This window comes from Macrobrachium nipponense, chromosome 45 (assembly GCF_015104395.2).
Source record: "Macrobrachium nipponense isolate FS-2020 chromosome 45, ASM1510439v2, whole genome shotgun sequence".
In the NCBI taxonomy this organism is placed as follows: Eukaryota; Metazoa; Arthropoda; class Malacostraca; order Decapoda; family Palaemonidae; genus Macrobrachium; species Macrobrachium nipponense.
Genome location: NC_061105.1, coordinates 30,762,944 through 30,785,529, shown reverse-complemented (window position 1 = coordinate 30,785,529; position 22,586 = coordinate 30,762,944). Strand labels below are relative to the sequence as shown.

The window sequence follows — 22,586 nt, the reverse complement described above, 5'->3', positions numbered from 1 at the left end:
TTAGCTTACAATTGCGTTTTTCGACCATTTCGGTAGAGTCAAAATTGACCGAAGGTTGAAAATGTCACTTATCATTTTTTATATGAAAATATTTCAAAATTGATAAAAGCTACAACCATGGGTTGTTTTTAGTTGTTTTGTGCATGAAATTGCGCACATTTTCATATATAAAACTTTATGTAACGGCTAATTTAAAATGGTGCAAACATTACCACAATCGCATGTATGATTATTTTCGGAAGAGTTACCGCGCGGACGTAAGGAAAAAGTTTTTTCATAAATTCACCATAAATCGAAATATTGTGCTAGAGACTTCCAATTAGTTTCAAAATTAACGTAAATGATTGAATATTACTAAAATATAAGAGTCTTAGCTTACAATTGCGTTTTTCGACCATTTCGGTAGAGTCAAAGTTGACCGAAGGTTGAAATTTTGGCACTTATCGTTATTTATATGAAAATATCTCAAAACTGATAAAAGCTACAATCATGAGTATTATTCTGTTGTATTCTATATAAAAATGCGCACATTTTCATATATAATAGTCCATGTAACGGCTAATTTAAAATGGTAAAAAAATTATGTCAAAGTGACGAAATAATTTCCGAGATGTGTCACAGATACTTTTTAGTGCGGCAAGAAAGAAATTCGCGCTTGCGCGCCAGCGTAACGATTGTAAACAAAACAACACCTTGATCCGTGAACTCTCAGCATCCCCCAAGGCGCGTGATTCAAGAGTTTTCGGTTGGTAGGCCTAAAAGTATTTTTCCGCGAATTTTTAACAAAACTTTTGTATGTCGACGTAAAATACGTCCAGTCGGCACCCTAGAGACAAAAAATGTCGACGTAAAATACGTCCAGTCGTCGTTTAGGGGTTAATTGTTACCTCACAACAGCCAGACACCTGAATCTTCATCACAGGTACTAAATGACTGAATACTCTAAAGGCAACAGTGATCCCTTAAACAACTAAATGACTGAATACTCAAAAGGCAACAGTGATTCCTTAACCCTTAAACGCCGACTGGACGTATTTTACGTCGACATTTTTTGTCTCTCGGGTGCCGACTGGACGTATTTTACGTCGACATACAAAAGTTTTTTTTTAAAAATTCGCGGAAAAATACTTTTAGGCCTACCAGCCGAAAACTCTTGAATCACGCGCCTTGGGGGAAGCTGGGAGTTCACGGATCAAGGTGTTGTTTTGTTTACAATCGTTATGCAGGCGCGCAAGCGCGAATTTCTTTCTTGCCGCACTAAAAAGTATCTGTGACACATCTCGGAAATTATTTCGTCACTTTGACATAATTTTTTTACCATTTTAAATTAGCCGTTACATGGACTATTATATATGAAAATGTGCGCATTTTTATGTAGAATACAACAAAAAAATACTCATGATTGTAGCTTTTATCAATTTTGAGATATTTTCATATAAATAACGATAAGTGCTAAAATTTCAACCTTCGGCTCAACTTTGACTCTACCGAAATGGTCGAAAAAACGCAATTGTAAGCTAAAACTCTTATATTTTAGTAATATTCAATCATTTAACTTAATTTTGCAACTAATTGGAAGTCTCTAGCACAATATTTCGATTTATGGTGAATTTATGAAAAAACTTTTTCCTTACGTCCGCGCGGTAACTCTTCCGAAAATAATCATACATGCGATTGTGGTAATGTTTGCCCCATTTTAAATTAGCCGTTACATAAAGTTTTATATATGAAAATGTGCGCAATTTCATGCACAATACAACTAAAAACAACCCATGGTTGTAGCTTTTATCAATTTTGAAATATTTTCATATAAAAAATGATAAGTGACAAATTTTCAACCTTCGGTCAATTTTGACTCTACCGAAATGGTCGAAAAACGCAATTGTAAGCTAAAACGCTTATATTCTAGTAATATTCAAGCATTTACCTTCATTTTGCAACAAATTGGAAGTCTCTAGCACAATATTTCGATTTATGGTGAATTTATGAAAAAAATAAAATTTTCTTTACGTCCGCGCGGTAACTCTTCCGAAAAAATCATACGTGCGATTGTGGTAATATTTGCACCATTTTAAATTAGCCGTTACATAACGTTTTATATATGAAAATGTGCGCAATTTCATGTATAATATAGCAAAAAATAGTTGAAGGTTGTAGCTTTTCTCATTTTCGAAATAAATCACGATAAATAGAAAAAAAAACCACGTTCGGTCAAATTTGACTCTACCGCAATTGTAAGATAAAACTCTTACAGTCTAGTAATATTCAGTCATTTATCTTCATTGTGAAACAAATTCGAAGTCTCTAGCACAATATTTAAATTTATGGTGAATTTTAAAAAAAACTTTATTTCCCTCCGCGCGCGGATTCTCCGCCACAAATCTCCGAAATGCCGTAAGTCCCATTCTCGGAATATTTGCCTCCGTTTCATATTAGGCATTTCATAGAGTTTTATATATGAAAATGTGCGCAATTTCATGTAGAATAAAACGAAAAATATTTGAAAGTTGTAGCTTTTCTTATTTCTGAAATAATTGCATATAAAAAAATATATATAAAAAAAATCGACATTCGGTCAACTTTAACTCGTCAGATATGGTCGAAAACTGCATTTGTAAGCTAATATTCTTACAGTATAGTAATATTCAATCATTTGTCTTCATGTTGAAAGAAATTGGAAGTCTCTAGGACAGTATTTAGATTTATGGTGAATTTTTGAAAAAAAAAATGTGTTTACGTCTGCGCGTTACGAATTCATGTATTATTTTGTGATAATATTTTCTCTGTGTTGCTTTTATCGTTTTACAATGTTTTGTTATATACCCAAAAATGATCGCAATTTAGTGTACATTACAACGAAAAAAAAAGTAACTTGTTACCTTCAACCGTTTTGCGCACAGCGCGATTTGAATACAATTATATATGAAATTTCGTTTTTGCGCTATCATATATCGCATTATTTATATATGATAATGATAATTTTTTTCATTTCTGATGGTTGCATACTAAACTTCAGGCAATGACAAAAAAAGGAGCCAAAAATGAACTCTTAATCTTCAAACTAACCGCGCTATGATTTTTTGTTTTTTGAAAAAAAATATTTTTTCCGCTCCCGCGCTCACTCTGAAACGTCTCCGGCACACGGGAGACATTTTTTTTTTTACCGCTTCGGCGTTTAAGGGTTAAACAACTTACCAGTATTGCAGAAAATCAGACTATGTTCATTAAAGCAGGTGTGAGGTAATCTTGTAAGTAAATAAATTAATTAAAGGGCATCACTCCATCAACAACTTTAAAAGTCCAAGTATTTCTCTGATTTCAGAAGTCTAAGTACTTCCCTGGTTCTAACTCACTTCAGGTAAATTGAAGGAAAACAGCTCAATTACCACTCTGTTTCTACCTAAGCAAACCATTATTATACTGGTGAAAAAGAAAACAATTATAAAAGTTTTAAATACAAAAATTTATTATCAAACTCAAAATTTATAAGTGAAATTCACAATATCAGGGAAAATTACTGTTACTTGAAAACCAAGCCAAGTTTAACTAATTCTTGAAGTAAATTAAGTAAAATTAAATCAAAATTAAATTATCACAAAATTCAAGAAAATTAATTCAATCAAAATTCAAAAGTGGTAGGCAATAATTAAAATTTGGAAATTGATTCACAAGTGCTAAACAACAATGAAACTTGAAAAGAATTCTAATTAAATGCAAATTAATTCACAAGTGTTAAATTCAATTAAATGTGCAACGATTAAGTAATGAAAGTAACTAAGTTAATTAAATTGTGAATGCAAATGAAAACACAGTAAAATGTGGAAAATACCAAAATTGTAGAAAGTATTAATCACACAGAATATAAAATAAAAACACACACTTCAATAAGAAAACGGATAACTGCAAAAGAAATCACTTCAAATGCAACAAACACAAAGCACAAAAATGTGCAATGTGTAAAAATTGAAATTGTTCTTCAAACCACTGTAAATATTAGTTGCAACTAATAAAAATGCAACACTTTACCTTTGTACCAATTTTCTTTCTGCTGCAACTTGTTTCATAATTTCACCAATTCACAATATTTCACAAAAATAGACGCTGTTACACACTTGTACAATGTTTGTTCAGATTCCACGAAAAACACTAAATAATACTATAAATATCTAAGAAATCTCAAATCTGAAATCTAAAAGTTATGAGTGACCATTCAGTAAGTATTAAATCTTTGTGTTACTTTGAAATCAAAAGTGCCGTGCGATAGAGAGAGGGAGAGAGATCTAAACGCAATGCAGTTCTAAGTAACAATGAAACTCTTCCTTACGGAAGCTGGACACTGGATATCACACAAAACGTTTTGGTAATGCGAAAGATGATGCAGCCCTTCTAGAAGCTTCTAATATGACGTAACTTTACAGAAAAAATCGTGAAATCTACACGTGGTTTCAGCAAAGACGTACGCGTATGAAACGAGACTCAAGCGAGCAAGTATGATTGACATGTTATGAAAACAACACTTTGACCACGAGCTCCCTAATCTCGAGGCGATGAAAAGTTGCCAAAACAATTTCTATCTCGGAACGGACAAAGTTAATCTCTCTTTTCACATTCTACATTATATACTTTTAAACTGTTATGCAAAATCTGAACATACATTTTAAGACATCCTATAACTAAGCTAATCTTATTCTAGCAGCGTCGTTGGGACTCATTTAGTTATCCTATTTAGCTCTAAGTTTTCCTACCTTTTTAAAAAGATTCATTACATCAGAGGAATTGGGCACATGCAACTCTTAAGAAATATTCTCTTTGTAATGTTATTTCGGTTTTCATTCTTGTTCCCTTACAGCTTCGTTTCCTTCGGTCTGGGGCTCATGCGAGACATTATTGCGCTGACCCCAGATGTAACTTTGAACAAGAAACAATAAACTGATTTTCACGGTCATTCAATTCCCTCATACATATCCTACGAATACTTCGTTCCTGGCAGCCATAGAACTGTGTGGAGAAAATGTAAAAATCTGTTGAAACCTGTTTGGTAAACTATGTCTGAACTGATTATTGGTAAACTATATCTGAACTGATCATCGAATTGACAAAGCAGTGTCTTCTATAATGTACAATAACTCTTCAATAAAGCATTTGAAATAGGACTATTATTTGTTTTTTGTGCATATCAAACTGAACAGCTTAGCAAAGGTAAAAAAGTTTCGGCCAGTGAATGACGTTATTATTTTCCTCTTTGATGCTAGATGTTTATCTTGTATTTCACACTTGCAGTTTCCTGTTAAAGTGCAAGTTGAAGCTAAATAGATAATACAAAAGTCCTAAGTAGTAACGCTTATATCTCTGGAAAGCTAGTAGCATTTCATTCTCTAGCAAATCATTTTTCTCTCTGGAACACTGAAAGGCAACAGCAAGAGACGTCATTGGCGAAATGCCCTACTTAGGAAAAAATATTTCCTCCATCGGGCGTTTTTTTTTTATAGCATAATCTTCCTTCAGATTTTCCTTGTTCCTTGTTATACCTCTTCTTCCAAGAGTAATATATAGTTTCCACAATACTCTCTCTCTCTCTCTCTCTCTCTCTCTCTCTCTCTCTCTCTCTCTCTCCTTTTGTCCTTGGCTTTGCTCAGGTAAGCTTTAGTGGAGAAAAGGCACATAACACCATCTTGGTTTCAGTAAACTTAGTCTTGGACTAGGGGGACGTCTCCTGTAGATTGTCGTTGTGCTTTACAAAGGGATATGTCGAAATACATTGCATTTTATTACAGCGAGATGAGCGAATAATTTGTCAGAGAATGACTACTTGTGTGTATGTGTGGGTGTGTGCATATGTGCGTGCGCGCGCGCTTATGTGCTAGTATTTAGAATAGAATGCCTTTAAAAAAAAAAAAAAAGTGTTACTGAGTTTTTCTGGAACTTCTTGTGGCATTTATTGTTGACGCCAAGTTGATCTTAACGTATCAGATCCGACACACATAGAAACAGTTGACTTGTTATTAAGGAACTTGGTTGATGAGCTGTTTGCGTGGAAAGGCAGGACTGAAGATGACCGAGCCTGTGGAACTAGTTTTCTTAATATTCCTGGACTCGTCTTGGGCTGATTCCATTTATTGTCTTATTGTATAAGCTTCATGTAAATTTTATATTTTATTCCCCGCAGCAGCATAGGTTTCTCATTCTTTATCAATAATTGAAACCCAGTTGTAGCAAATCATACAGGTCATCAATTTTCCAAGCAATACATAATACAGAATGTCCCCGTAGGTGGCTAGTGCCGTCAGTGGATCTCCCATGGTGCACTATATGCATTGATTACTACAGGAATTTTGCAGCGTCCCTTCAGGCCCTTAGCAGCATCCACATGTTATCCTTTATTTTACAACAAGCAGCCCCGCTTCCTTTCAACAGTCTTGCAGTTAAACCGCTTCTCTAACTATGAACTCCTTAGTGCAGCTGTGAGATTTTACTCTCGGTTTCATCTTTAGATCCTTTTACGTCATATCCTTTATTTACTGGCTCTCTGTCTTGCTGTCCAGCCACTCCAACACCCTCTTTTCCGAGTCTTTAGCGCTAATGGGCGAGAGAGCCCCAGTGCTTGGCTGGATGGCCCAAATTACAATAATCAAATAAAAGCAGACCATTATTAGGGAAAAAAAAAAAACGACGACCATATAAACATGTACATATACAGCTACTGGATAAGTCCAACTGACCACAGCCTAAATGGGGATACCTTTCTGTATGGTTGACCTTCACCCGATGAATCGGCGGCGTAAATGAAAGGAAGGTTCATCTAAATATTTAATAAAGGAATCCATTTTGGGATTCCGCTGATCATACCCCAATACATATGATATAGATCCAGTGGCCTTTTATATTATCAAATGAGTTTGGAAAATAATTTCCCATGTCGAAAGCGAATCTCGTTTGTGTTCCAGTTTTCATCTGGAATGAACCTAAACTTAAAAATTTCCGCAGAACGTGCATTTGATGGAGCGTTCTGATTCTGCAGTTCATTTGATTTGATAATTATGTTGAATATGATCTTTTTATCTGGTTAGTTTTCCCTATTTTGTCAAATTAAGGCGATACATCTTTGTCCAGGGTATTTCATATGCGGACGGTATTGATGACACCTTTATTAAACCAATATTCATAGTATTTATACATCAAGCATTAACGTATTTAGATTCATGATTTCCTCGAATATTTACAGTATGATAATTGTATCCTTTTTCTGTTGCGCTTTTGACACTCTCCAAAGCAATATCATTAAGCCATTATAAATTTAATAGGTTTCGCTCGGTTTCGTGGAATAGCGTTAGGCTAGGGACACTAGATATAATTTCCTTTTTGTTACTCCTATAGTCATCATATCCACAATTATTGTTGAAATTTATATGGTTATTGTCTTTATAGTCGTCCTTGCCATTATTATTATTATTATTATTATTATTATTATTATTATTATTATTATTATTATTATTATTATCTATTATTATTATTATTATTTATTAATTATTATTATTATTATTATTATTATTATTATTATTATTATTATTTTGTTGTTGATGTTTTTATTTATTTATTTTTTCTGTTATTTGGCCTTTGGCGAGGTATCGATTTTTAAAAATTAAATTGGTACGATCTCAGACGTATATTTGAGATTACATGGCTTGGGGAAACGATTGCGGTAATTAGCGCATCGAGACTTTGTGATCAGATTTGTGGTCCAAACATCAGGCAATAATCTGTGTGGACGATGAAATTGCCATGATCCGTAAATATAGCTGCTTTGATCTTAACTAATAAAGAAACTAACTTTGATTAACGGTCCTATTTCATTACAGGTAAGTTAATTGCAATGAAATGGAAAGAATTGCCGTGACTGGTGTTGCTGAATGTTGAACTTGTTGGAAGATTGTGAATTTGAAAATAAATTGCAATCCCGACATGATTGCTGTTGAGTTCTGGGAATTAAAATTGTGCAGTCGAGGCCTAATATTATCTATTTCACGTTCTATTACTAATGTGAAAAAAAGTATATGTAATGCCTGGCATGATTGCGTCTGATTTCTACGAATTCAAAAGATGAAGTACGAGGCATGATAGTCTACTTCACGTTCTGTGTTAATGGCTGATTGGAAGCGTTTTCCGATGTCGGTGTTCTTTACGCAAGTTCATCTTTTTTTTTATCTTTAAGCCTTCAGCTGATAACACTCATGGACAGTCAAGTTATATGCAAGGTGATAAATTAATAAATATTAGAATGTCTGGTACATAACAGATCTTGACACGTAAATATGAGAATGTCTGGTACATTACAAATCTTGACACATTATGGATGAGTTTCAGCGAAATGTCATGGGAGTGTTGACTGTGTGTCAAGGAAGAGTGCTGACTTTTTCCCTGAAAGTTCTTGACCTGGATGCTCCTCGTATTTTCGTCAGTGCACCCCACGTTTGTAGCGAACCTTTGACACCTATCTGCACCATTTTTTAGCTCTTAAGTTTAACCTCTCGTACTACTAACTTTCTTGAGGTTTGCTCTGCTACCTCTCTCATTGTTATTTATTGCAAATGTTGGGTTTTCTCCCATTTCCAGCTTAAGATCCTTGAACTTCATCCCCTTGATTTTCTAGATCTCTTTATCGTGCTGTCCAGCCTCTCTAACTCCTCCTTTATACTTTCTGGAGCGCTGAATGGCCGAAAGTGCCTCATGGATTGGCCTGACAGCCTAAATTTCAAAACATTAATCATTGTTAGGAGTATAGGCCGAGTGGTATAAGCTTATTTACAATATTATGGGCAATGCTTCCGCAACAACAAATCCACAAGGCAAATCCAAGACTACTTGTATAATTGTGTTGAAACCTTTTCTCCGCTTGCCATGAAGAAAAACTATTTTATGTTTCCCTTGTATTCATTTCAGATAATAGTATTTTCAGACATTAAAATCAACGTTCAGATCTGGGGTTCATCTCTTGATCCTTGCAATCTTTCTATCCCTTAATGCAAGATCCCAGTTTGAAGTTAATTGGCAGTCGTAAATTGCATGTAATAACTCGACTTTTTCGCTCCAGCCTAGTGCGCATGCAGCTTCCAATCTCCCACCCAGTATTCACACTTAAAATCTTTAGGTTGGGTGGTTGTATTTTACATTTGATTCATACATTGGTATAGTATTGCCCGAGGGCGTTTGGCATGAGAGATTGGTACACATTTGCTGAAGCAGAGTTCGGAAAGTTTTTCTCGACGCAAACCAGAGGTTAAATGAGCTGTAGGTGTTCACGATTATATTCTCATTGTATCATGATGCTGAATTATAAGAACATTGAGCATAAACACTTTTTACGAGTTTTCGTAGGCAAGGCAGAGATCATGATACTTTCATGATGCAAACCAGTGTTTAGGAGGGCAGTTGGCGTCAACTCTGCCCCGGAAAATGCTCCATTTGGGAATTTCCTTTTCAAGTGTTGGGGAAAGTCTTGGGTATAGTTTTGTTCATGGACTTTTTATCTTTTTTTTTTTTTTACTGTAATCTAAATCAGTATAAATTTTTGCTCTAATAAACAGTATCTCTTAACCCTGTCGCTTATCGTTGACGGATATAAACGTCATCTAAATTAAAGTCCTTTGATATAAACGTCATCCAAGCATCAAAAATATGAAAGATTGCACAAACCAGGAGACAAGATGAGGATCACTTTCAGCGAGTGTTCCTAATGTTTTTTTTATTTTATATGTAGCGTACGCATGTTTCTTTATTAATAATATTTTTTATATGTAGTGTATGTTTATATATTTTGTATAGATTTAGGTTTTTATTCTACAGTTACATCATTTATCGTATTTTCTGAAAGAGAGAGAGAGAGAGAGAGAGAGAAGAGAGAGAGAGAGAGAGAGATAGAGAGAGAGAGAGAGAGAATATTTTTTTATATATATGTAACATGCATATTTATATGTTTGACATAGTTTTAGAATTTTATTCTATAATTACTTACCTTTTTTCTGCGTGCGCGAGCCAGTGCGCTCATGAGAGAGAGAGAGATTTATGCTGTATGTAAAATGTATGTATATTTGTATTGTATTATTTTAACATTTTTATTCTATAAGTTCATCATTTATCTTTCTCACTGAGAGAGAGAGAGCAACGAACACTTGTCTGGCTGCCTCTTATTTTAAGGAAAACTTGTTACATTGTTCTTCATTTTTTTATATAATCATTGGTGTAATTATAAGTTTGGAGTTGCAAAACCTACGTAATTTATTTGGGTATATTATGGATTTACAACGATGACTTCATCCAAAAATGTTTGGAGCGGAAATTATTTTTTTGGGGAAAAGTGCAAAATTTTCTCGTATCTCGTATTTATTATTTCTTATTTCCCCTACATAAGATATTTTGTGTGGTTTTTTTTAATGCCAGTGTAAAGAATGAGTAATCAGCTGCAGAATTTAACAAAATTGAGCGGTCTACCTTGAAAATTGTCGGAGATATACGCCTTCGACCAAATAAAGGTTTAAACATTTCTACGCTTACTGTTCGAGTTCCTGCCACTGCCCACAGACGTAATTGTTTATAAGTCATAAGCGAAAGGGTTAAACGAGGGGTACCCTAGTTAGAAACGTGAAAATACTCACTGTCACGTCATTCATTTTGAATTGAGGATGAACCGTGTGAACAAAAAATTTCTCGGCATCACCTACTGCAGACACAAATGGAGAGCACATGAATTCTCATTGCGCAAACTGTGCCACTTCCTTTACTTCCATCATTTTATACACCCTCATGCTACCTGGATATAAGGACAAGTCCATTCTAATTACTTGCTTATATATAGCTTGACTGTGAATGGAAAACAAACCAGCTGTGATGGTACACATGTTATAATAATACCATTAAGTATTTGGTGACTTAAGTAAAAATAAAGTCTTCTGGACAGCCAACGCCCTCATTGCAAACCAGCTGTGATGGTACACATGATATAATAATGCCATTAAGCCCTTGGTAACTTAAGTGAAAGTAAAACGAATGCATCTAAGAACAAATTTAAGGAAACATTAAGACACTCACTGTGGCCACGATTACATCTCTTGAACGTTAAGAACACCTTAATGATAACATTGGAGGTAACTAGACCTTTAACTCATTGTTAAATCAATTTATCCTTTTATCATAGGAATTAATTCATGGAAGCCTTTATCGAAAATTATCGCTGCTTTTGTTGCTGCTTAACTGTAGTTGAAAAAGTCTTGAATTAACCTTTATCCTACCAGCCATACTAATTTTCATGGAAACCTCTCTATGATAACTAAGATCCACACAAAATTTCAGAACCCTATCTGTTTTGACAAAGGAATTACAGCATGTTCCATGGAAGGAACATTGGATGGTTAATGATAATCGAATGTCATTCGCAGATGATTTTCTTGAACTACAAAATATATAGAAGTTGGGTACATTGGTGGTGTCCCATGTAAATTCATATGCAAAATAAATTGAAAAGGAAATATATGAGATATCTTTACATTCATTATATTAGACATTGCATTCCTTTTATAACTTCTAAGCCTTATGACAATTTTCAAACTTTTCCTACTTATGAAAATTCTCAAAGCATTTCTATCCCCTTTCGTCATGCAAACGTACATTACATTTTGTATTTTTCTTGCAAATTTTGCATCTTCCTTGGATTGTTGTCGGAATGTGATTTACTCCATCATAGCGAATGTCAACTGGAAGAGCGTTTGCACCAGTGGGATACCTGGGTTGTGGTACCTGCCTTACTGTGCCTTCAGATTTTATTAGAGACAGTGACAGTGTTATTTGCCTTCTAAAATCTAAGAGGGACAAGTAATTCTTCTCAATTTTGCAGTGCACCATCCAAGCAGCAATTCCAGCTACATTTACTGCATTTAGAAATAAGGGCCAGTACCATTTTTTCCCTCTAATCATTGGGCGATAGGAAGCAGAAAGTCGGTCCATAAGATCAGCACCACCCATTCCTTTGTTTTATGAATTGATGAGATGCGGCTGTGAAACATCTTTTACTCCACCTTTCTCTCGCCTCTTCACAGTGTGGACAGGATCATAAGTTTCCCAATTACTTGCAATGCCCACAACAGCATTGTCATTCCATTTTGCAACATAGACTTTCCCATCACAGCGATGATCAAATGTGCCCCTCTCCATCTTTTGTAGTTCTTTTGTGGTCGACAAGGCTTTTGCTGCTCCAGCACTGCGATTTTCTCTAATTGTCCCAGTTGCCTTAGCATCAGATTCAGCCAGCTGTACCAATAAATCGTAACTTGTAAAAAAGTTATCGAAGTAAAATTTGTGCTTTTCAATATTTGAGCGTGATGAAATCACATCAACCATTTTAGTAATAACACTCCTTCCAAGTGGCTGATTCCTTCCTTCTTCCTTTCCTTGATACAACTTCAAATGGTATGGATAACCATCATTTCCATAGAGACTCCAAATATTGTACCCAAAACAAATTGGCTTTCCTCTTAAAAACATTTTGGCACTGTGGCGACCATAATACGGCACCATTGATTCATCAACTCTTAGAAGTTGGTGAAATACACCAAACTGAACCAGTCGATCATTTAGCATGTTATATATTGGAGAAATCTTGCTCATCTTATTTCCTTGCTCATTGTATTTGATACCAAAGGTACCCCCAAATCTGGCTGTGTTGGCTAGTAATGCTGCTGCTCGGGTAAGGAATGGTAGCCTGACAATAACAATATACTTCTTTTTCTGAGACGTCAGATTTAGGATTGTTGTGATCACGATTTGTAAAGAGTTTACTTTGATCTGTAATGTAAGTTACTATCTCGTCTGAAAATACCTGTCTCCAAGTTGTATATTGTGAAGAATCATCTAGTTGTAGCAAATCATCTGGTATAAGGATATCAGCAGAAGGAAGAGTCTTATCAAATGCACAATTCTTTTTCCGCTTAGGTAGTTTTCCTCTTTGTTTTCCTGTAACCGATTCTTCACATTCATCAGTGTCATTTTTGTAACTTTGCGATCCCCATAAAACGAGCGTTCATCCATTTTCTGTAAAAAAGAAAAATATTGTGATCTTTAGCATTTTATTGCTGAATACATAAGTAAATATCAAATAAGACATTGCTTGTTAGCGACTAAGTAATTATTAGGTAATATAAGGTAGAGTAATACATACATTCACACACACACACATATATATATATATATATATATATATATATATATATATATATATATATATATATATATATGACGAAATTACATGGATCAGCAGCACAAAAGCTGTGCTACTAACCCGTAAGCCTCCTCACTGCTGCAAGGAGTCAGGAATCAAGAGAGAGAGAGAGAGAGATACTAACCTGCATGGTATATCAATATATTGAAGAGTTGAATAGTCATCCACGTCAAAAGTGTGTGTATGGTGACGTTTCTTCTCTATATAACAAATGACAGTAGGAGTCATCTACTGTATCCAAATCTGCAGCAAGTACCATAAAGTCAAGAAATTCCACAAATCATTACACCGATCAAGGATTATAAAAACATGAAAGACCAGTTCTTTCTTTAGCAAGTTTATTACAAACCACTAAATTAGATATTGTAACCATACAATGTTCCCTAAATGGAACATAAATTTTGTTTTCATATTATTATACACAAAATGACACAAAATTGTATATTGTGACATGGCAGGTTATTTTCCACTATATGAAGTAGTTTTAGACAATGATAAAGAAATATTACATTTTCATCACAATAAATACAAGACATTTACTCAGGGATGCGTAAAATTGGCAGTTTTTAACATTTTTAAAATCTTTGTGAAAGGAATTATTTCAAATTAGAAGTTGTTAAATACTTTCTGGAAAAAAGAACTTATTTTGACCAATGCCCCGGAAATGGAAAAACTTTTTTTAATATATTTCTTATTGGAATATAATGGCTAGAAAATCATGTTCCATTTAAGGAACGTTGGTAGGATAAAGGTAAATCGAGAAAGATACTGAGTGGCTTGATTTTCAGAGAAACATTTCCCCCATTGTGGAGAATGAAATTATTTTGCTCAAAGGTATTCATTTAAATTGCTAATCAATTTACCCCACTCATCCACAAGAATTCACTGAAATCCAGCGTTAACATTTGGAAATATGTAATAGACAGAAAGTTTTTTCATCAGTGATCTTGTTTCGTTTGAGAACTCTGAGGAATCTATTAATTCTGTCCTCTCTTTTGGTTACCTTTTTTCAGAGTTAAGGACAGACTGATCCCTCCCGTGATATCCAATATTATTTATAAATAAATAAATATTTACCTGTCCTAGATGTAGTCCAAGAACCTACCTTGGATGCACTAGGATGCTGCTCCGGGTTTGTTTTTCTGCTCATCAAGGAGTCAACTTCAGGACGGGTTGCAGATAGTCCAATCCTGAAGTGTCCATTCACAAATTTATGGTGCCTGCTTGGAAATAAAGGATTTTAAAGTGTTTGGATCTGCCAATAAGGACAAGGAGCTGATGGTGTTGAGAGTCTATTTTGATCAAAATAAATGTACTAAGACTAAATACCCAATCATCATCCACCCAACTGTTTATAGCTTAATTACCGGTTTTAGTGAAGCAGATAAATATTTCACTACAATACTGCTGTTAATGATACAATCATGGAATTTAGTACATATTTTCTCCATAAACCACATCTAGAAAATTACTAGGCATCAGCTAGTACAGTTTGGGCCAGAGAGGGTAAAATCTGTACCTGAGCTACCCAACTCCTTCGCAAATATCCCCTCTGCATCCTGCAACCCCAAAAACCTGTCACCAAGTGGTGCAGTGCCAAAGCCAATCTCAGACCTGCTAGGATCACAACGGGCCCTTGTATATGAAAAAAAGGAAAGAAAACAGCATGGCAGGTAGGGGACATTCCAGAGGCGACTCCAGTTTTTATTTCCAAACTCGGTAAGTATCCACCAACCATCGAAGATTGTGATTTGGAGATTCTGGAGATGTTTGTGGTCCTCATGTATGTATAACAGGTCAAACACTGTTGACAGTGTGGATAAGGCCAGAGTTGACTTGTTTGCACCAAACATTCAGCATATCAGCCAGGTTGTGTATGTGGTCTGGCAATTCTGCGCCAGACTGGAAAGTCTTCTGGACAGCCATCTCCCCAATTGCAAAGAGTTGTGAATACCTTACAAAATGTGGCTGCAGGTCTGGTTGCCATGGCAAGTGCAAATGCTACAGGCTTGGGCTGTCATGAACAGCTTTGTGTAGCTGCAAATGTGAGGTGTAACTGTAATATTGCAAATGATGCCCCAGATACAAGTGAATGAGAATTTCGTCACACTTAAGGGTGACACCATGCATCTTTACCTTTACAATCTTGCCTTCATTTTATGTTTAAAGACATGGGGACAGTGCTCAAACATAGATAAGATACTTTGTTATCATACTCCATTATAGTCTTGTGCTTGTATACTTTTCAGTAGCATTATAGAGTCCTTTCCCAAGATGTAATATTATTAATAGACTAATAGAAATGCTAGAAACAGATTCTCTGGGCTCATAAATGTAGGAGCAGATAAAAATTTTTGTATCTCTTTCTTAGTTGAATAGTTATTAAACAGAATGTTTCATGGTAGCCATTTTGTACGCTACCTTTACAACAGTGGTAAATATACCGGGTGTTTCAAAATTAGAGCCCCCCTCCACAGAACAAATGGAAAATTATGAAGTTTTCTGCTATAGCCTATCTCCAAGTACATTATCTTAAGTTTCTATTAAGATATTATTCATTTTACATTTCTCGTATTTTCAGACTGAGTGACAGTTAGATACAGCCATGGCTAATGACTCAGAGGAAATCAGATGGATTGACTGAATCCGGGCTATAACCTTCATAGAGGCCAGGGATGCTGGCGCATCCTTCATTTCACATTCCTGGATAGCTAAATACATTAAAAGAGATGAATCCTTGGTTGAAAGAAGCTGGAACAAAAATCCATATGACTGTCATTGCAAAAAGAATGAGAATCTGGAAGGCCTGAAGTCCTTTCTCAGGAGTCAAAAGACATCGAAGCTGAGGCAGTGGGTAGACCAAGAAAGTCTTTACATAAATTGGCACTTGAACTAGAAACAAAAAGGGGAAAGAAGAGAAATTTTAGTGCTGTATATCGTGAGTTGAAAAAATCAGGTATCAAGCCATTTCATGTTATCAGCAAGCCCAACATCACTCAGCAACAGAGAGAAGACCTTGCATGGTTTTGTGGTTCATTTCTTAAAGATTGGGATGAAACTGACTTTCTCCATGTTGCCGCATCAGATGAGTTCCTCATTTACACAGTCAGGAAGCCAAACCATAAAAATGACATCATTTGGGCTGCAAAGTTGGATGATGTCAGCCATGATGTGAGCTATCGCCAAGTTAGGAAATTTCCTGAATGTTTGGGAATTTTTCTCTGTTTTACAGCCAAACGGTTAATGTGGATCATCAAAGAAAAAGGAGAGTCATGGAATGGCGAATACTTCAGAGAAACTGTGCTTACTGGTGGAGTATTTCCTTTCCTCAAAGATCATGAAAATGTGTTATCTGTTGAAGAAGTCCCATTTTTGCATGATAAGGCACCATGTTTAAAGGCACCATGTTTAAAGGCACCATGTTTCAGACACAGCAGCTGCTTCAAAACTGTGGTATCGATTTCTTCTCGTCACGTGAATTTCCAGGTAGCTCCCCTGACCTTAATGTGTGTGAAAACATTGGTAGTATCTTAAAGGATAGTGTTGAAGCGCTCACAGTGAACTATGATGTTATACAAGCCTTGACGACCTGCGAAGAGAGGTGACCAAAGTGCTCAGGGAAATGGAATTTGAGTCTTGGCTTTTTTGTGATTTGCAAGCTGTGGTACAGGCAGATGGAGGCAACACAAAATATTAAATACTCAGAGAGAAACTTAAATAAATACCTGTTCTGAATTACTTTTGTTTTTGTCCATATCAATTTTAGTTTATGCTGTGGGGGGGGGGGGGGGGGAGCTCTAATTTCGAAACACCCTGTAGTAAGTAGTAGTAGTAGTAGTAGTAGGAGTTCTGGTGATATCTTCAATCAACTCTACTACCCAGGAAGACATTATCTTTATAACAATTGAGTATTTATTTCAACAATGATTTTCTCAGTATCAGAAATAGGAACAACTAGCGGCCAATTTGAAAAAAGGTGGCTGTATGGAAATTTTGCAAGGATACCCAGATTTTTCAAAGGAGGGGTTAAGATCAGTACTTAATGTGCCAGATTTCATGCTTTTATCACAGACTGAAGTATTTTTCTAACTATTTGCTGCACTATTTGTCTACTTTCGACGTTCGTTGTCGGTATCTTCATATGTTTATTTTCTCTCTTTCTCTTTTAGTCACTTTTAAGCTCTTGCCTTGGCAGGAGTTTCTTTTAGTCTTATGTGCGTTTTTATGGTTTTTGTATAAAATATTGTTTTAATTTTAAGAATAAAAAACTTTATGGTACATAAGTGACTATAGTTTATGTATTTATGGTAAAAGATAATTTCTCCAGCCGTGACGGTACATCACAAGGTGCGAAACGTCGGCAATAATCTTGTACATACATGAGACATACCTTTACCTCTTCTTATGATGATATATATATATATATATATATATATATATATATATATATATATATATATATATATATATATATATATATGCAGAAGCCAGGTACTATGTCGTACCTCTAAGTAAATGGGGATACAATCCACAATGAAGTCAAATCCTCTTGTAGTTTAAAATATATATTCTTGTACAGGATTAAAGCTTTCGACCATCAACTGTGGTCTTGTTCACTTTAGTGAACAAGACCACAGTTGATGGTCGAAAGCTTTAATCCTGTACAAGAATATATATTTTAAACTACAAGAAGGATTTTACTTCATTGTGGATTGTATCCCCATATATATTATATATATAATATATAATTAATATATATATATATATTATATAATATCATATATATATAATATATCTCTTCCTCTCTCTCTTCGCTCTCTCTATCGTCTTCCATCACCTCTTCCCCTCCACGTATCCTCCACGATCTCGAGCTCCTCTCTCGTCTCATCTCCTCCTTCTCTCTCTCTTCTCTCTCATCTCTCTCTCTCTCTCTCCTCTATATATATATTATAGATATATATTATATATATATATATATAAATATATTATAGATATTATAGATATATTTATATATATATATAGATATATATTATATAGATTATATTATGATATATATAGTATATATATATATATATATATACTATAATATTATCTATAGAGATAGATATATTATCATATATATATATATATATATCTTATATATATAGATATAGATATATATACACACCCCCTTTATTCCCTAAACTACACAAACTGGGAACTCTTACCTGTTGCCAACGGTGCCCTGTCTGTAAGATGTCACGAGGCTTTATTAAGGACTGGCAAATATACAAAAAATATTTATTTCCCAAAGCAATTGGTTATAACAAAGAACAAATGATTAACAAGTCATAATGGCACAAATACCCAAATCTGCCCATAAAGAAAACCAATAAGATAACATTCTACCTTCCGGACTAAGGTTACACTCTCAAACCCCAAACAAGTCACATTGTCTAGTATTAGTCAGTTAGAGAATCCCATTCCTAATCAACCATGGAATCGGACCCATCTGTAATAAAGATATAGTTATATAGACACCCCCACGTCACTCTTTTCAAAAGTATTACGTAAGAGAATATTTCCACACTTCTCTCTCTTTTCCAAAAGGTAACAGATTTTCTAAGTTTTTAAAGAACGTGTCTTACCTTTTCGATGGGCGTTTTCTCCCGACACTTAGAGCAACCGCTTGTTCTCTCCTTTGCACAAGAATGCGTCTTCCACAAGTACCATGAACCAGTAGGCCTGTAATACGCGTACAAACGAATGCACATGCCTCGCAAACGGGGAACGACCTCTGAGACAAGTTGCTTGTTCAGCAAATACCATTCTCTCCCCTGTAAACTTTGCAGTGTACCACCCTTGTCTCTAGGCGAGCAGAGCTATGTGACTTTATTATTATATAAAACACTTTAAACATATTCATTAGCCATTCCCCTCTTTCACCTCTCTATAGGAGCTCGGCTACCCCATGCTAGCACCCGCCTAGCTCTAGGACACACAAGCGTCTTACAATATATATAAAACCAGAGCTGGCTCAAAAAAGAAAATAATGCACTCCCGTCTCACAACATATCGGCAACTACAATGCCCAATGTATCTGTACCACATGACTAAGCCACCTCTGTTGCCGGAGCACTTGTGCTTCGTCGAATGCATAAAAGTTTAAGGACTCCAAGTACACAAATGGCGATCAGTATAGCGGCTAACATGATCATTACTATTGGTATAGTATAGCGGTCATCGAAAAAAAAAAAGGTTCATCTTCACCACTCATCTTGAGTGGCGGGACAGTAATGGACTCAACTGTAGGCGGGATTCGAACCGCCTTATGGCTTCCGTGAAGGTGTCGGTGAAACACCTTTATCGACGAGTTGTAGACACGCCGACTAAGTACCATGAAGAAGTCTGTAAGAATCGTGCAGGAACTGTCAAACAGCTGGGATCCCTGTAGAATGAGCGAATTGTTGTAGACGCAGGTCGAGTACGTAACCTAACTCGAACAACTCGGCACGCGCCATTATTCAGCGTCTGGCGACCTCATGAGTGTATCCAACACCCTCACCCGTCGCTAAAGAAACTGTAGATTCGACGTTTTCTACTGAAGTAAACGTGGTCACCACCCCGTTATTCTATGCAAGTGCTACTCGACCACCCGCCTCATCGAAGACTGTAGACTCCTGGTTATCCCAGAAATTATATCGAAGACATCTCATCCTTTGCCAAGGCAGTCCACAAAAATGCCCTTCGTGTGTAGACTTGACTCAATCTGGTACTGTAGAACGAAGTCGTCTCCCCTTGGCATCCTCACGTAGAGTTGGGAATTCTCCAAAGTCATTGTGTGTCCGTATTTAAAAGGTCTACATGGTCATAAAATAAACGAAAGTCTTGTTTTAATTACCCACAAATTCGTTCACTAATTAATATATTCAATCTACTAATCAAATATTAGAAAAAGAAAAATTCCTCGCTAAACCAAATAATCTTTACCTACTGAATTCTCACAAATAATCCCATATCTGACAAACACACTATCAAAAGAGAACTCATAAAGTCTAACAGTAAAAACCCCTTTATGGTTTATATAACTAGCCTCCTTACAAAATATAATGCCGAACACCCCGTTCTATCCAACCCAACCCACATACCCATGACAAAATTATTTATCTTCTATCTAATAGATAAATGCTATTTAGAAGCTTAACCCTCATTGCAAACATCTTCTCGTAAGAAAAAAGAAGAAAATAATAAAAAAAGAAAAAAAAAAAAAAGATAACTACAACAATAGATAAGTGAACTTTCCCCTCCCCATTACACAGCGCACATAGAGAAGAAAAAGAAAACCACCAGTTGTTTAATCATCTCGGACGACGTTAAGAAAGAAAAAAAAAAAAACATATATAATTCAAACATCTTTTCCCAAAAAGGAATGTGTACCGTTACAGAATCTGCTAGCGCAGCAACCCTATCGACAAGACACAAAAAAATCCCCTTATATGACACGTTCTCGTGAAATGTCATAATCGGCATATCCGAAAACCGTGCAAATCCCCGAGTCATCAATTCCAAAGGGAAGGTTCGCAACCGGACTCCTTACAGCAACTTCAGCAAAAAGAAACCCACCTATGAACACGTCAGGTGCTGAGCATTGCAGCATAATCAGACTCGCGACGCTAGAAACTCATGATTCTCAAAAAAAAATGTTCAGTACTGATCTTCGTAAGCACACCCCCCAGAACCATCTCATTTATACATAAACCATCATCTTAATAATAAAACCACTCAAGGTGACATAAATAATTCCTCTATTTAATTACTGACCCCACGCTAAAAAAAACCATCTCGTTCTCAGCTAAAGCAAACATTTGCCGAAAAATATTAACCCCGAAATCTTTACGCCAAAACGCCGCAGACTTACATACAATAAGAGAGAAAAACATTCGAAGGAAACAAAGGAGAAGGAAAAAAAATTGCAAACCAGCCATTCTGTCATCAAATTACAAAAGCAGATAACAAGAAAAAAAAAGGAAAAATGAATGCAATTGCGCTATCATATATTAATTGCCACAACCAATTCTTTTCAATAATTTCGACGTATGTGTTAGCTTCGACTGACCTGTTCTTTCATTTAAAACTACAAACCTCCATTTCCAATTTTTCTCTTCAATGACTTTAAAAGGACCTTCAAACTTCGGGCCCTAGTTTGTAATTTAACTCAATTTCTCACGTTAAGTTTTAAAAAATACCTTATCACCGACATTGATCTTGGGATCAGATGATTTACTAATACTCTTTTGAAACCATATCTCTGGTTGTGGACTCGAGATTACGGCTAAGACATGCGTGTCTCTCTCTTGCTGTGGATATCAGCGCTTCAACTGTATCCTCCCCCTGGTGAGGCGTAGTTAACAAATCAAATGTGCCTCGCGCTGGATAACCAAACAAAGCTTCAAAAGGTGACATTTGATTTAATTGAATCGCTAACCATGGTGTTAATGCTATGTCTAACAACGTTAATATATCTGTCCCAATTTCTATCATTACCACCTACCGTTTTTCTGAGCGCTTCGAGCACTTTCCTGTTCGCTCGTTCGCACAACCCATTAGCCTCGGGGTCTGTATGGAATAATTGTTACTTTCTGTATTCCCATGAATTCAGCTAAACACTCCAAGGTTTTGTTCACAAATTCCCTCCCATTGTCGGTTAATAGAAACTTCGGGTGAAACGTATCTGCAAACGATACCATTGAAAAATGCTATGGCTACTTCTTCGGCCGTTTTATGCTTAAGTGGGAAAATTTCTACTATCCTCGTAAGTTCATCTATTATCACTAGCAAGTACTTGTTCGCGTATCTAGACTCACAAAAATTCCCTAAGACGTCCATATGTATTCTCTGAAAAGGTTTACTCGGTATAGGATACGATCATCTTGCTTTAGCTCTATGAGGGGTATATCCCATTGTATGGCTTCGTTAGTGACCTGCGCGACTTGGAAACCTTCCGCGTCATGAAAACTCCTGCTCAAAGCGTCCGCGACAACATTAAATTTGCCTCTATATATTTGAGCTTTGCATCAAAATCTCTGATAGTTAGAAACCATCGAGCTCTTTTGGAGACAAATCGGGTTTATTAAAAAGATCAAGTAACGGTTTGTGGGTCTGTAAGGACTTCTACTTTATTCCCCATCAGTAACATTTTAAAATGAACTAAGCTCGACACTATTGCAAAGGCGTTCCTTATCGTATGGTGGCCATGGACTTCTCGTTACTGCCTTTTGTCCTGAACTTCCTGCTATAAAAGCTATAGGATGAAATTTCCCATCAAACTTTTGCATAAGGCATG

The 22,586-nt window shown here is 35.8% G+C and overlaps 1 pseudogene; it reads right to left on the bottom strand.

Annotated features, from left to right (window-relative positions):
• The window catches only part of LOC135214202 (piggyBac transposable element-derived protein 3-like), a 38,067-nt pseudogene extending 25,413 nt beyond the window's left edge, over positions 1 to 12,654 (bottom strand).
• Positions 12,655 to 22,586: the final 9,932 nt, after the last annotated feature.